Source organism: Dipodomys spectabilis, unplaced genomic scaffold, assembly GCF_019054845.1.
Source record: "Dipodomys spectabilis isolate Male_0828 unplaced genomic scaffold, ASM1905484v1 ptg000227l, whole genome shotgun sequence".
Lineage (NCBI taxonomy): Eukaryota > Metazoa > Chordata > Mammalia > Rodentia > Heteromyidae > Dipodomys > Dipodomys spectabilis.
Genome location: NW_024870904.1, coordinates 40920 through 55973, shown reverse-complemented (window position 1 = coordinate 55973; position 15054 = coordinate 40920). Strand labels below are relative to the sequence as shown.

General features: G+C 40.7%; 1 long non-coding RNA gene across 1 annotated transcript; it reads right to left on the bottom strand.

The window, feature by feature from the left end:
* Positions 1 to 12450: 12450 nt before the first annotated feature.
* LOC122123263 lies at positions 12451 to 14447 on the bottom strand. Its single transcript, XR_006150368.1, has 3 exons — positions 14357 to 14447; positions 13107 to 13196; positions 12451 to 12475 (listed from the first exon to the last, which is right to left on the bottom strand). It is a non-coding gene; the product is annotated as an uncharacterized LOC122123263 (long non-coding RNA).
* Between the last annotated feature and the right edge of the window lie 607 nt (positions 14448 to 15054).

Below are 15054 nucleotides of genomic sequence, written 5' to 3'. Positions count from 1 at the left end.
GTAAGACCTAATATATTCCTTTGAAAATTCTACTGTAGGTGCTAGAAAGGTGGCTCAGTGGAGAGTGCTTGCCTTGCATGCATGAGGCCCTGGGTTAGGTTGCTCAGGATCACATAACAGAAGGATCTGGAAGTGGTGCTGTGGGTCCAGTAGTAGAGCATTACCCTTGAGCTGAAGAGCTGAGGGACAGAGCCCAGGCCCAGAGATCAAGCCACGTGAATGATGAAAAGAAAAAAACATACCACAAATAACATAGTGCATATAATAATATTTAAAGGTGCTGGACACAAGTGTCTCATATTGGTAAACCTGAGACCTGAGGATTTAGATTTCATCTAGCCCTTTCAGAAAGGTCAATGAAACTCTTATCTACAATTAATCACCTGAAAATCCAGAAGTAGAAATTGATAGATGGCTCAAGTGATAAATCCTTAAGATAAAATGTTCCGGGACAGCACTCAGACAATGAGATCAATACCAAATATTAGTATGTTTTACTGTGATACATGGAAATAAATGCTACTTTTAAAAAGTGGGTGGAATTGTGCAAAAATGCATATTGTTCAATAAGTAATGAAATCAACCGAGTAATCAATCAAGTAATGAAATGAATACCTGGCTTATGGAACTTTGACATACATATATATGTATAAATACCCATATGTATATATGTATACATACACATGTGTATGTATACATATATGAGTATATGTGTATATATACATATATAAACTCACATGTGTATATATAGACATATGTATGTATGTATCTATACATACATAGGTATATGTATCACCTTCACAATAATTTTTGAAGAATGCAAAAGCAACAGAAACATAGAATAAATTCTTCTATGGATGTAGGTAGCATTTGGAGCAGGGAGGGTAAGCAGACATGGTATAGGAGGTGAATATGGTTTTAAAAAGTGTGTGTGTGTGTGTGTGTGTGGTGTGTTTATCAATGAAACTTGCTGACATTGGGTTTTTTGTTTTCATTTGCTCATTTGTTGTTGTTGTTGTTTGACATTCCTGGGGCTTGAACTTAAGGTGTGAGAACAGTTCCTGAATTTCATTATGCTGAAGGCTACCACTCTACCCCTTGAGCTACAACACCAGGGCATCTAGGGGTGTTTGGTAGTTGTTGTTTATTCGGTACTGAGTAATCAAAACCTGTGCTACATGCATGCTAGGCAAGCACTTTATCACTAAGCCACATTGCCAGCCCCAACCACACTGTTTTAAGAAAGGAGGCAGGGCTGGGAGTGTGGCTCAGTGGTAGAGTGCTTGCCTTGCTACATGAGGCACTGGGTTCCATTTCTCAGCACCACATCAGCAGAAAATTCATTGTGACTTATCACCAATTAAATGCCAGAAAACTAGAAGTGACATTCTGGCTGGAAGTGGTAGCATGGTAGCCTTTAGTGAAAAGCCTAGGGAATATGCCAGGCCCTCCTGAGTTTAAACCCCAGCATCAACAATTAAAAGAAAAAAGAAACAATCATGAACAAACAAAAACCTAATACTTGCTCATTGCCTTTGTTCTATTTTCTTTGTTCTTGTAACTGTATACTTCATATCATTCCATTTTCTACTTTCTTCCTTTCACTTTGGGGGATTGAACCTTGGGACTTGCACATGGAAGGTGGATACTACATACCAGCCTATTGTTTCTTCTTTTAACATAAAAAGTCTGCTTATAGGACAAGCAAGGTAGTGAAGTGGTACAGGGCTTGCATTGCCTGACTGAGGAGCTGGGTTCTATTCCTCAGGTCCACATGCACAGACAAACCTGGAAGTGGTGCTGTGGCTCAAGTGGTAGAATGCTACACTTTAGCAAAAGCAGCTCAGGGACAGCACCTGGCCTCTGAGGTCAAGTCTAAGGACCAGCAAAACAAAACGTCTGCTCATTTAGTCAATGCTTCCCCTGCAATTTAAAAGACAAACTTACAAGTGACTTTAGTTCACTTTCAATACTACTGTCCTCCTTTCCAGTGAGTGCAGGGGCCGCACACAGAAGAGACTCTTTGCCTCTGCTGTCACTTGTAAACTAGCTGTTGTACAGCAGTAAGCATCAACACATACATTTCTGTTATTATTTTGAACACAATGGGCTTTATCAAGGTAGGTCAAAATAAGTGAAGGACACCTTTCCTTTTCACTTATTGGTTGTGATTGTAATGGATCTATCTTGCTGAGGACTTAAGTCTGACACCCTGGTCATTTGAGTTCTCTCTGAACTACTTTTCAATTTGTTATCTTCTTAGTACACACACACAAACACACACACACAAATATCCTGAAGAATTTTAACTAGTTCATCAGACAATAGTTTTACTACCAATTCTTCTTGTCCACAGCAATTGTATCATCTACATAAGAAAGGCAATTACATTAGGCCACTGGCTTAACTTGACTAACAGGACCGTGTGTCAACAGTCAGACTTCCTGAAACCTGGCACACCATGTCCCATGCTAGAGGTGCCATGTGCTGCTGATAGTGTACTGATGGATAGCACAGGCCCTGTTCTGGGCTCCTCACTCTTATCCCAAGGGGCTTGCCAGGCTTGCATATTGCATGAAGACTTTGGCACTGTGCTCCTCTCCTCGGCTGGCTCCTCACCAATCTTTTCTTTCCTGTATCTTCCATTTTGCGTTCTGGCCTAGACTATGAGCCCAGCCAACTTCCAACACACCTGATGAAGTCTCCACATCAAACTTTTGGTAACAAACATTTAAATTAGAATGCACATATAAAGATTTGGCTTGGTTTTGCTAAGACCCTTGGACATGTGAAGTAAAGAGGGTTAGATGTGGATGCCCCAGGTAGTGATCTTCTCAAAGTACTGACAACTCTATAACAGGGACTTCATACAAGGATGTTCGTGATCCAGAAACCTGAACAAAAAAAAATTTAAAAGAACTTCACAATTTATTGAGGAAACAGAAAAGAGAGGTTAGGGTAAGATGTTTCTCAAAGGAGCAGGAAGAATGTACACCTAACAATATGTTAATTATGGGAGGAAAAATGACTTAGAGGTGGACAACAATAAAGATATAAGTGTTCAAGGTAATGGAAGGAGGCCTTGGGTGGTCCCAAAGGTTCTAGTGAAAATCCTATTAGAGCCTTGTTCAGTACCCACTGTGCTCAGTAACCCAGCTTCTGTCCCTTCCAGTCACTCTGAGATGCATCATTCCAGGTTAACCTCAGTAAGAAACAAGGATTCACCTAACATCCTGCTCTCTCATTGGGGTCACGATTGCTTAGGAACTGGAGAGTTTTGATTAAATACTTAGATCTCTGGAGAGCAGACTCTTCAGGGTCATGACTTTTGAGTCATATGAACTGCCACTGCTGATGATATCACAATGTTCTGTAACATAGATGTTTCTATGTTTGTATACTTTATCCAGTAACATCCAATGAACGGCTATTGAAAATAATCTAATTTAGACTTGAAATCTTTGAACAAAGGTACAACTCTTCTAAAGCCTAATTTTGGATATTGCTACAGGATGAACCTTCTGGTAGGACCGTTGACATTGTGAAAAATTATGTAACTTAACCCACTCTTAGTGGTTAGGTTTAGGGTGGATATGTACCCAAGTCATGGTTCACTACTTCTCTTCTCAGGACATAGGAGCTTTTACAATGAGCTGAAACTAAATATCCTGTCATTCACCCCTGGGAGTGGCCTTGAAATAAAGTGCAATCCATAAGGGAAGAACAACAAAAGTGCTTCTGCACATCTGGACAGAACAGACTGAAAAGAGTATTTCTCCTACATTTGTGTGCACACAGTAGAAGACCATTGTCTTCTCCTTCAAATATATTGGTATTCTGGGATCTTAAATGATCACTACTTGACTCTTTATGATACTGTTTCAAGTATACTGAAATATTTGGCCACATTTTATATGTTGAAATCTCTCTTGGAATGTCTAATTCCACACCTTACAGATGTGGACCACATTGTCCTACATAGTAACTTGAACCTCTGCAAGGACCTATGAACTAGTCAGAAACATAAAGGTATATTCATGTGCATTCACATGACAAAAGATACCAAACTATTTCTGACAATTGTCATTACCCAGGCTTATAAGACATTTCAATATCAACTTCAATTGAGGGACAATGACTAAATCCTATGGAGTATTTTAGGTTTCTACAGGAATGGAAACTTTTCTGCACGAAGGCCAAAGAACCCATTTTTACAAAATATCTTCCTTGACCTTGTAGTTCTTTCTACTCAGGGCCTGGGTACTGTCCCTGAGATTTTGTAATAAAGGAACAAATATGATGACAGTCTATCAACATGATTCACAGACGTACTTGTGGGAAATTTCGTGATATTTGGCGATAACAGTCTCACAGCATTTACTACCTAGTTGGCCTTTCAATTGTGATTTTAAACCTCATACTCTTGAGCAACTAAGAATTCTGATGTGAAGCACCACTACCCTGTTAGATCAGGAGATCTTAACTACTTGATCCAAGCAGGACTCATGGTTTCCACAGAAGAGGAAATTCATAACATCATATAGACATATGCAAAAGTCCTTTTGTAATCTCAGTAAAGGACTATTTACCTATCATTCTGTAAACCACATCCAAATTCTTCCACTAAATATTTGGAAGAATGCATTCTTTGCACAGATCATATTATTGGTTCTCAGGTTGAATTCAGGGGCAAAAATTCGTGAGGCTTCCTTTACCTTCTATACCAAATGACCTTTTGTGTCACTGATTTTTCACCTTAGAGTCTTGCTTCTTTGTCTGGGTCTTTCAACACACTAATTTTATAATTACATATCACAAATAGCAAACAAGATACACACATATGACCAGATCCATGCTTTTATTGGCTAAGATACCATTTTCATGAAGCTTTTGCATGGGATGGCCTACAAATACTACCTTTCTAATTTCAGCTTCCTGAGTAGCTAAGATTCCACACATGAGAGAGTGTAATTGCTCATTTTTAATTGCTGGTTAAATTAAAAGAAGGAAAGGGTACTTTACCAATTCAGTGAGCATTAGTCCCTTAACTTTTGAGGTCAAGCAAAAGTGTTGGCCATATGATAATAACAAAAATAATAAAATCAAAAATAAAATGTTATCATCAGGGCTACTTTGAATGAATGTGGTATGTTGGTCCATGCCTTTTAATTTCAGCTATACAACAGGCCTAGGTAGAAGGGACTCCAGTCCATGAACCATCCTTTGTCAGAAAGCATCCAGTTTGTAAAAATGGGAGAATGAGCTATATCCAAATGGCCAGTGTGTGTGCAGGGTGGTGGGGGGTACAAGTAGGAACGCCCAGGGTCTCCTAATCTCCCTATTTTTTTCTTTACTAGGTCTCAGTAGATAAGCAGAAGGGCGAACAGTGTGAGGGAAGGGGTTAAGCTAGGAACCTAGCTAAATCTGGCAATGTGAAGCCCACTGTTCTTATCTTGTAGATGGAATCCTGGCCAGGATTTAAGGATTCTCTTTGAACAATGAAAATAAATACGGAAATTGTTGAAGGCACAGGAAGCCTGAAGTGAAGCACTGAATGAAACCTCTTATTCCCAGAGAGAGATTTCTTCAGAACAGCCCACAGGGCTCATGCTTTGATTCCTAGCTTTTATGGAGGTCAAGATGAGAGAATCTACTTTGAATCTCTTCATGTAACCAAGCAGCTCTGGACATATCTAGAATGACTGGCTTATATAGCATCTGGAGTCTTGGTCTTGGTTTACTAATTAAGCACTTTCTGATGTAAAAGACATTTTTTCTAAATGCCTCCAGGATGTCTTTAATTACAAAACTATACAGTGGCATCTATCTTGGCTCTAGAAATTCTAAATTTAGGTCAACCTTTGTGTTTCTGTAAAAGAAGACACTATATTTGTTGGAAGCCACATTATGGAAGATGGAATACTGCAGTGTTTATTGTACAGCTAGCAGTCTGCAAGCAGCCTGTTGTAACAAAGACTTGCAGTCCACAAATACACTTATACAGCTTGGAAACAGGACAGAAAGAAAAAAAAAGAATAAATACAACACCAAGAAACCAATCAGCACAAAGAGAGTGCTGAATTGGTGCACTATGATGACCAGAGACAAGCCAGGAGACAGGACACAGGACATGATCACAGAGACATGTACCATGGCATCTAGTGCCACTGCTGGTCCAGCCTAAATTGGGCCTACGCAGGAGGCAGGTCTACAGGAAATTCCAGTCCCAGGCACTGGACTAACAGATTGAGTAACATATCAGCCAAATGCTTACCTTCCAGGGAACCAGCCATACCCATCAGTTGGGTGGCAAGTGATGGATGGGGGCATTTCCTTCCCCATGCATGAAAAAAAGATACCAGACCCCACCATCCACCATGTGGCCAATAGGGAACCAGCCACACCTGACCTCCTTACTTAATATTACTGAATTATTAAATCAATTTATAACATGTTACAGCCTCTTTATCATTTTGTAAACAGTTCAAGAATTTGCTTTATGTTTTTGTTTTTTTTTTTCCAGGTAAGGGGTAGGTTTATTCAGTAGACCTGCTGGGACCAGGCAAGGTTGGCACTCCACATGGCTGGGAAAGGCCTGGGAAAGAGAGAGAGCTGGGAAATAGAGAGGACAGAGAGAGAAAAGAGCTACAAAAGAGCAGAGAGAGTGCGTCTAGGCCCGGGCAAGGCCTTATCTAGGGTATGGGCGGAGAAAGGTATGGCCACATCAAATTCAGATGTGACCTCAGCGGATGCAGATGTGCCCTCTTCCAGGTGTCCCAGTTGCATAGGTAAGGCAGGTACTGGGTGGAGACTTCGCTGGGGGAGAGTGGAGTCTGCTAGCCATCCAGGAGCAGACCTTACATTCCAGCCTTTTAATAATCCTGAAATAGGGCGGGGATTCTCTCTGGCTACTTCCTGCTGACAAGGGGCATGGACCATAGAGGTAAAAGGCTGGAATTTGGTCTCCTGCCAGAGAAGGCAGTGAGCAGCAGCTGTCCCTTGGTGGTGTGAGTCCTTAGATAAAGTCTGGAGAAGTCTCATGAGCATTGAGGGGCCAGAAAATAAATTCTAGAGAGCAAATAAATGGCAAGAGGAAGGACTTGGGGCTGAAAATATTGGTAGAAATGTCCCTAGCTACTTCTGACATCTGGCAACTAGGTAGAGAAGTCAGGTGACAAAGGCAAGAATATAAATTCCTGTTCCGTTAATAGGTAGACAGGTATAGACATTGGATGGGCAGGCTTCTTCTACTAACCTCCCGGCTCTGGTTAATTTTGAAAGCGCAGGCAAAGTGGCTGATGTGACATCATCTCCTCTTACTCCTTTTCATGTTCCCTTGTTCCCCAGACTGGCTGAGTCTAGGTGCTTGTTGCTGGGATGGCTTGTCCCAGTTCGTATTCAAGGAGGTTTCAACTCAAGGCCTGGGCACTGTCCCTGAGTACTTCTGCTCAAGGCTAGCACTGAACCACTTTGAGATATAGTACCACTTGCAGAGTTTGGCTGATAGAGATAAGAGTTTTGAGCCATGCTTCCAGTCTGGCTCTTTGTAGGTTAGCTAGGAGATGGAGTCTTAGGGATTTTTCAGCCCGGGTTGGCTTTGAACCGAAATCTTTGCCACAAAAGCCCTTTATTATTTCCAATTAAAGCAACAAGGAGATCAAGTAGAATAAGTAGAGCTTACCTGGTTCTTATCAAGAATTGACCGACAAATATTCTGGAATGACAAAACTTCTTAGATGTGAGAATCTTAGCACAGATATGCCCAATATTTTAGAGTCATGTAGTCAGTACCAGAATACACAACACAAAACAAAAAAAGCAAAACTCAAAACCTAAAATTTCGACAACGTTTAGACATCTTTGCTAACAAAGCACTTCAGATGGTTGGGCCTCAGTTACCAAGGCCTGTGAAAAGAGCAACTTGTTAGCAAGGCACCTTAGAATAGATGGAGTAGTAAGCTTGGTGGAAGGTTAAGGGTCAGATGGGGCCAAACCTTTAACCCACCATGTGACCAAGATGGTGAACTCAAGATGGCGAATTTCTGAAAAAAATGCAAAGAAACCCTGAACAAATAGATGAAGCCTACATTGGCTAGCCTTTGAGAGGGAACCTAGAGGGGGGTCCCCGGGACCCAGTCTTCAGGGCACAAGGCAAAATGTAGAAAAGAGAAAGGGAGAGATAGGGAAAGTTGAACATGAATGGTAGAGAGAGAGCAAAGAGAGCCTGAAAGTAAACAGACTTCTGACCATTTACAATTGCAGTGGCAAAAACTGTCTACATCAGAGAATGGCATAAAAATGAGGCACTCTGGCTTTCCAGGGAGTGCAGGAGGCATTTCAAAGGGGTTTCACGGCTCAGGCATGATTCGCAGCACCCCATTAAATGAGTAGGAGAGTTAGTCTGGTGAGTGAAGGAGAGATGACCAGGCAGAAGCGGCGTCCCGACTTCCCCCAGAGCCCTCTAGAGAGAAATGGCCAAGCCCCCAAAACCAAGTGCCCTTGACTTCACAGGTGACTGGCCTTTCAGCTAAAGGCCGTAGGAGCTCTCTTTGGCGTGGCGCCACATCTGAAAAGAGACTGAGCAACAGAGAGTAGAGAGTATTTGCACTCACCAGAGTAGAGAATTGGTGTGGACGTGGATGTGAAGGCCAGCAACGGTATTGATGCGCTGTGTCTGTAGCAGACTGATGGGTTTGCAAAAGGCCATCAGAACTGTGGGTCTTCCTCAGAAGAAAAAGGGAAAAACAAACAGAAAAAGAAAAATGAGGGAAAAAAAGAGAGAGGCATCCCAGCTATCCTGACTTTAAGCCCTTTATCCAAGTTATGGCACCATTTATGTTAGGTTTTTAAAAAGAGGTAGCTGAGTAAGAGCTCCACACACATGGTACCCAGGTAAGGGTAGGTTTATTCAGTAGACCTGCTGGCACCAGGCAAGGGTGGCACCCCACATAGTGGGAAAGTCCTGGGAAAGAGAGAAAGCTGGGAAAGAGAGAGGAAAGAGAAAAGAGCTAGAAAAGAGCAGAGAGAGCAAGAAATTGTTTTTTGTAAAAGCCATTTTTCTTGAGCCCAACCTCTGAAAGAATAATTCTCACATTCACCAAAAATTAAACATTCTTCTTTTGAATAGTTCATTTCTTCCTTCTTCCTCATTCCTTCCCTTCCTCTTTCCCACTCTCACTTCCCTAGTTCCTTCCTTCCTTCCTTCCTCTCAGGTCCTAGAAGTGATGCTGTAGCTCAAGTGGCAGATGGTTTTATTTTTTTGTTAACTTCAATTTTTGTAAGAGATTGATTAATATTTTTGCGTGCTTGATTATTTCTGCTAATGTCATATCCACTTTGGCCCTCTATGAGATAACACATGTGTGACACATCATCCACACTTGTGTTTTGTAATAGCTCACACAGCAGAACAACTAAATGGGCTAAGAGTGAATCAATCATAAGTTGTTCATCACCAGTGATTAATTAAAGAAAAGAGCAAGCACTGAAGACACTTTGGGGTTCTCCCCCAAGGCAAAATGCAGAAATTCTAGTCTTTATTGTCCATCATTTTTTTAAATATATATTTTATTGTAAAGATACTGTAAAGATTAGATATACCATTATATGAGTTAGCTAATGAATACATTTCCTATTGAGCATTGTTACCCCTCCGATAAAGACTTTATTGCTATGTATGGACTGCAATAAGGACTAATATCTTCCATTAAATCTTCCATTCAAAAACTGAACTGGAATAAGTAGGTCATTTGTACTATAAGGCATGGATCACACATACAGAGGGAGACTTAAGGGAGCAGTAGAAAAATGGTTGTTCTCATGTTCTTGCTTCCTATCATAACAGTCTTTACTCATCTATTCTTCCCATAACCATGTTGGAGATGATCTGAATCCAGTCCCAAAGGCCCAGAACTCATATTTCTAAGAAGAGTTTATCAAATTACCCTGAAACACCATTCCTTAGTATAAAAGACACAAGTTAATAACTTCAATCTCTGAATTACTTGTCGTGACTGGTTATTTCTACATGCTTTGAATAATATTGAACGACACCACCCCGACTCAACACTATAAGAGGATGAGAAATGTTGGCTCAAAGACAGCTGAAGAGTGAAGAATGGTTTCCAATCACACCTAACTTACCCATGCCATGAAGAATTTCTGTGTATAATTTACAGAGGTTTTCTGACAAAGATTTTCCTACATTGGGTTTCTTTCCTGGGTGATTTTTTTTTGGGGGGGTGGTAAGGTTGTGGGGCATGAACTCTGGGCCTGGGCACTGTCCTTCAGCTCTTCAGTTCAAGGCTAGTGGTCTACCACTGGAGCCACAGTGCCACTTCCGGCTTCTTTTTGCTTATGTGGTGCTGAGGAATCCAACCCAGGGCTTTAAGCATGCAAGGCAAGCACTATATCACTGAGCCACCTTCCCAGCACCTTCTGGGTGAATATTTTAATAATTGCTGAAGATTGCCTTATGGTTGAAAGACTTCCTCTCATGTTTATATTTACAGAGATTCTGTCATGTGTCCAGGTCTCTGATACCTGTACAGATGTGACTTCTGACAAAATGTTTTCTATACTCATAATTCCTCTCCTGTGTATGATCTCACATATGCTGACGACTCATTTCTGATTGAAAGTCGTTTCAAATATGTTCTATTCACTACTTTATTTCTCCTATGTGAGTCAGTTCTCTGATGAACACTGAGGTATACCTTTCAGATCAAAGGCTTTACACATTTGTAATATTTTTAAGATTTCTCCGCTGTGTGTTCTATGAACTTGGATCCATGAATACTTGGTAAAGGACTTTCCACATTTGAGATATTTATATTTTCTCGTCTGTGTCTGTTCTCTGATGCAAACTGAGTTATGACTTTCCTAGAAAACCTTTCCATTTTTCCTACATATGATTTCTCTTCTTTGTGTGTGAGAGTGTTTCTGTTTCTGTGTGTCTGTGTGTTTTGGGTGTTCTGTGATGAACCCTGAGCTGTGTCTTCTAGTTGCAGCACTCCACATCTGCTATATCATAAGGTCTCTATCCTGTATTGGTTCTGTATTGCAATTTCAATTTTCTTACAGATCAAAGACTTTCCCCATTTGGTACAATCCTAAGTTATTTCATTTGTGTGAATCAACTTACGTGTGTTAAGCTGTGACCTCCAGGTCTTTCCACACTGGTTGCATTCATAAGGTTTCTCTCCTTGTGTTCTGTGATGGATGTTAAGCTGTGCCTTCCAGGTGAAAGAATTTCCATACCTGCTACATACATAACATTTCTCTCTGGTGGGTTTTTTTCTGATGGACAGAAAGTTGTATGTTCTGGGTGAAAGATTTTCCACATAGGTTACATTCATAAAATTTCTCTCCTGTGTGTGCTCTCTTGTGGACAGTAAGTTGTAGCTTCTGGCTGAAAATTATTTCCACACATATGATATTCATAAGATTTCTTCCCTGTGTGTTTTCTGATGGACAGTGAGGCTTGACTTCCAGGTGAAAGATTTTCCACGCATGTTACATTCATAAGGTTTCTCTCTTGTGTGTGTTCTCTGGTGGCAAGTAAGGCATGACTTCCAGGTGAAAGACTTTCCACACATGTTACATTCATGAGGTTTCTCTCCTGTGTGCATTTTCTGGTGGCTAGTAAGCTTTGATTTCTGGGTGAAACATTTTCCACATGTGTTACATTCATAAGGTTTCTCTCTTGTGTGTGTTCTCTGGTGGCCAGTAAGGCATGACTTCCAGGTGAAAGACTTTCCACACACGTTACATTCATGAGGTTTCTCTCCTGTGTGTGTTCTCTGGTGGCCAGTAAGCTTTGATTTCTGGGTGAAACATTTTCCACACATGTTACATTCATAAGGTTTCTCTCCAGTATGTGTTCTCTGGTGGGCAGTAAGGTTTGTCTTTTTGGCGAAAGACTTTTCACACACGTTACATTCATGAGGTTTCTCTCCTGTGTGTGTTCTCTGGTGTCTAGTAAGATATGCCTTGCAGATGAAAGATTTTCCACAAATGTTACATTCAAAAGGTTTCTCTTTTGTGTGTGTTCTCTGGTGGACAGTTAGCATTGATTTCTGGGTGAAAGACTTTTGACACATGTTACATTCATAAGGTTTCTCTCCTGTGTGTGTTCTCTGAGGGACAACAGGGTGTGTCTTCTCAGTGAAAGACTTTTCACATTGTTTATATTCTTCAACTACAGAAGACAGATGAGGACTATATACAGCACACATCTTACCAGGTTCACTGAAAACACCCATGTTCTGACACCCAGTAACCTTTTCTATCCTAATCCCTAAGGAGTTCCTATTATTCTTAATCAGTTCTGACTTCTGTACGGAGCTCATATGAAAACTTCTTATAAGTCTCACTTTTTCCTCCCCTTGGTTATTATTCATGACTGCGACTTCAGAGAGATATTTATTGTGACTTTCCTGACAGGTGCTAATCACATCCTCCAATTCTGGGACATCTAAAATGGAAAACATAAATGAGATCCATAAATTCCTTACTGTAACGATATTTCCTCACATTCTGTTACTAGATTTTCAAATATCAAAGCATTGCTTTATGCAGCAATGTAGTAATTAAGAAAGTAGTACTGACATTTTACAATGGAAAATAATGTTTTTCTGTATTTCTGATTTAGTATTTTTCTACAGGAAATATTTACTCAAATTATTCATCTCCATACTCTTAATGCTTCCATTCTGAATTGCCCTCTTTGCCCAGCACCACTGATAAGAAATTGTCCCGATTAGAGGATAGCAGCCCTAGCATACTCCTATTTTCCTCCTACCTGCATAATACTAGTTTAAAAGAAAATGAGATCTCCTCTTCCACATTTGTTTTTGTCTTTTTCTCTTTAAGAATGACTTCTCTACAGACAAAGAGAATTGTTAACATTAACTGCACTGGCGCACCAAATTCAGTTTTTTTCCACGGGAGTTCTGGATTGACAATTTCTTGAGACTAAGGATAACCTAGTTCTCTGCCACACATGACTCAGGGGCACTAGGAATACTATCGCTCTGTACAGCTCAAGATAAACAGACCAACTGGGCTCTGGACCCACTATGACCAGTGTAGATGCTTTAACTCACCTGTGAAATTCTTGTCTGAGGCTTCTCTTATCCATGGTTCTGCACCTTGCTCCAGCTTCACAATCAATTCAGGTTTAGGACCACAGTGCCCTGTGAATAAGAAAGAGTGGAGAACAATTGCTCTTGCTGAGTCATCATTAACGTAAGGTCGCAGACATCCTGTTCACAAGGTTGTTCCTTTTTTGGGAGGAGGGGGTCCGGTCCTGAGGCCTGGACGCTGTCCCTCAGCTCTTCAGCTCAAGGCTAGCGCTGTACCACTTGAGCCACAGCGCCACTTCCGGCTTTTTAATTTTTGCTTATGTGGTGCTGAGGAATCGAACCCAGGGCCTCAGGCATGCAAGGCAAGCACTCTACCACTGAGCCACCTTCCCAGCCCCAGGTCTCTCAATTCTTAATAGCTCCATGGTGGAGTTTCCCCCAGCATTGAGTTTATTGTGCCAGTTGTGTGGCTTGAACTCAGCTCTTTTGCTCAAATCTAGCATTCTAATAATTTGAGTCCTGGCTACATTTCTAGTTTTTGAATGGTTAATTAGAGATAAGAGCCTCATGGTCATTTTTCTACAGTTTCTGGCTTCAAGACAAAATCTTCAGATTTCAGCCTCCAGAGATTCTAGGATTCAAAGCTTGAAGCACTAAACCCTGTCAAGTTTGGCTTACAAATACACACTTTTAACTACTGATTTCCAGATCATACTGTCAGTAGTAATGTATATGCTTTCTAGACTGTAGATCTACCTATAATAATCACCCCAAGGTTGGGAAGTCAGTCTCCTATTAGTGGATCATAGTTTAGAACTTTTGTCCAACTACTGATTAGGCTTCTTAAAGAATGAGAATACAATTAGCTCTTGAGTTACATATAATAAATGTGAAGCTTCCCTTATAAAAAAATGACACTTCCCTAGTACTAGAATCTTTTTTTTTTTAAAAGAAAATGTAATGGTCCAAAGGCTTACACCTGTAACCCTTCATTGAGGAGATGAGATCAGAAGAGGCAGGCTTGAAACCAACCTGGGCACTGAAACCCAGAATATACCCCAGAACAAAAGCCAAAATGGAGTTGTGGCTCATGCAGTAGTGTGAAAGGCAAAGAACACCAAGCTCTCAGACCTGAATTTGGCTGGCTTTTATACTAGCAGTTTTTTTTACCTGGGAATGGACTGGAATCTTGTACCTAAATAACATAAACAGTCAAATGTCTACTAAAATAAAAGGACTTGACCTTCCATGTAAAAGTGATCTTTGCTCACCAAAGGACATGAGGTTGCTATAGGTCTCCAGCATTACATCTCTGTGAAGGGTCCTCTGACCAGGATCCAGATCCTGCCACTCCTTCCAGGTGAAGTACACAGCCACATCATCAAATGATATCAGCTTCTGTAATGGCACATTTCCATCAAGAAATCAGACGTGGGTCATGAGAATTCCAATCTGGAATTTCATTATACTGCAGGTATGCTCTTATCTTACATAAAATGTTTGCAGCTTGCTGTGTTATCTATTCACTGGAAGAATTAAATAGCAAATTAAAAATATTTGACAATATATAAACCTGGTCATTAAAATACACAGATTGGCAGGACACTGGTGGCTTATGCCTGTAATCCTAGCTATTCAGGAGGCTGAGGTCTGAGGATCAAGGTTCAAGACCAGCCCAGGTAGAAAAGTCCATGAGACACTTATCTCCAATAAACAACCAGAAAACTGAAAGTAGCACTGAGACTCAAGTGGTAGAGCACTCACCTTGACCTGAATTGCTGAGGGACAACAACCAGGATCAAAATTCAAGCCCCAAGACCATAAAAAGAAATTACAGTTTCCCCAATGCATGCAAACACATTTCTGCTGCTAGCAATAGAGACAATATTAAAAACTCTGAGGAGACAATAATCTGGCATGACAACAATAAGTCTAAGGAGGTGTCTGATAAATTATATTATCATTTTTG